Source organism: Galeopterus variegatus, unplaced genomic scaffold (assembly GCF_000696425.1).
Source record: "Galeopterus variegatus unplaced genomic scaffold, G_variegatus-3.0.2 Scaffold4735, whole genome shotgun sequence".
Classification (NCBI taxonomy): Eukaryota; Metazoa; Chordata; class Mammalia; order Dermoptera; family Cynocephalidae; genus Galeopterus; species Galeopterus variegatus.
The window spans coordinates 161,871-163,141 of record NW_007730846.1 but is presented as its reverse complement, the minus strand read 5'-3'; positions in this window follow the sequence as shown (position 1 = coordinate 163,141).

Here is a 1,271-nt window from a genome sequence, read left to right as displayed (position 1 = left end):
ATATATATCCATAGAATGGAATATTATTGAGCAGTAAAAATGAAGTACAGGTACATGCTACAACACTGATAACCCCTGAAAATATTACATTTCGTGAAATAAGCCAATCACTATTCCATTAATATGAAATGTTCAGAATAGGCAAAGTATAGAGACAGAATGTAGATTAACAGCTTAGGTCTGGGGGTGGGGAGAGGTAGCAAGGGGTGGAGAGTGACAGCTAATGGATTCGAGTTTTCCTTTACAGGGGCAAAAATGTTCTAAAATTAGGTTGTAGTAATGGTGCAAACCCTGTGAATATACAATAAGCCATATATTATAAACATATACCATAAAACACTTCAAGTGGGTAAATTGTATCATATGTGAATTTTATTTCAATAAAGCTTTTAAAAGATTTTTTTTAAGTGCAAGTTCTCTATACTGAAAACTATGAAAACCTTGTTGAGAAAAATTAAAGACGACCTAAATAAATGGAGGAACATATTGGTGTTCATAGATCGGAACACTAAATATTTTTAAGATATCAATTCCCCCAAGTCAATCGATTGATACAGTGTAATCCCGATAATAATTCCAGCAGGCTTTTTTATAGAAATTCATAAACTGATTCTAAAATATATATGGAAAAGTTAAGGAACTACAGTTGCCAAAACAATCTTGAGAATAAAAGAACAAAGATAAAGGATTTAAATTGCCTGACTTCAAGACCTATCATAATGTTACAGTAATCAATATAGTGTGGTTTTGGCATAAGGACAAGAACACAGATTAGTGAAAAGTATAGAGTGTAGAAGTAGACCCAAATTTTACAATCTATTAATTTTTACAAAGGCACCAATGTATGATGAAAGGAAAGTCTCTCCAACAAATGATGCTGAAAAAATGGGCATCAATATGGAAGAATATAAACTTCAAACTCTACTTCACACTTTAAACATTTATTTGAGAAAAGCCTAAATGTAAAAACCAAAACCATAAAGTTTTAAAAGAAAATATATGAAGATATCTTTGCAACTTGAGGGTGGAAAAAGATTTCTTAGACAGGATACAGAAAGCAATAACCATAAAAGAAAAAAAGTGGTAAATTAGATTTAATTGAAATTTTAAAAATGGCTCATCAAAAGACACCATTAAGAACATGATAGGCAAACCACTAATGAGACAAAATATTCACCAAAAAACTATCTGACAGAAGGCTTATAAACAGAATATTAAAAACTCTACCAACTCTATGAAACTTTAGTAATCATAATAGACAAAAAAAAATT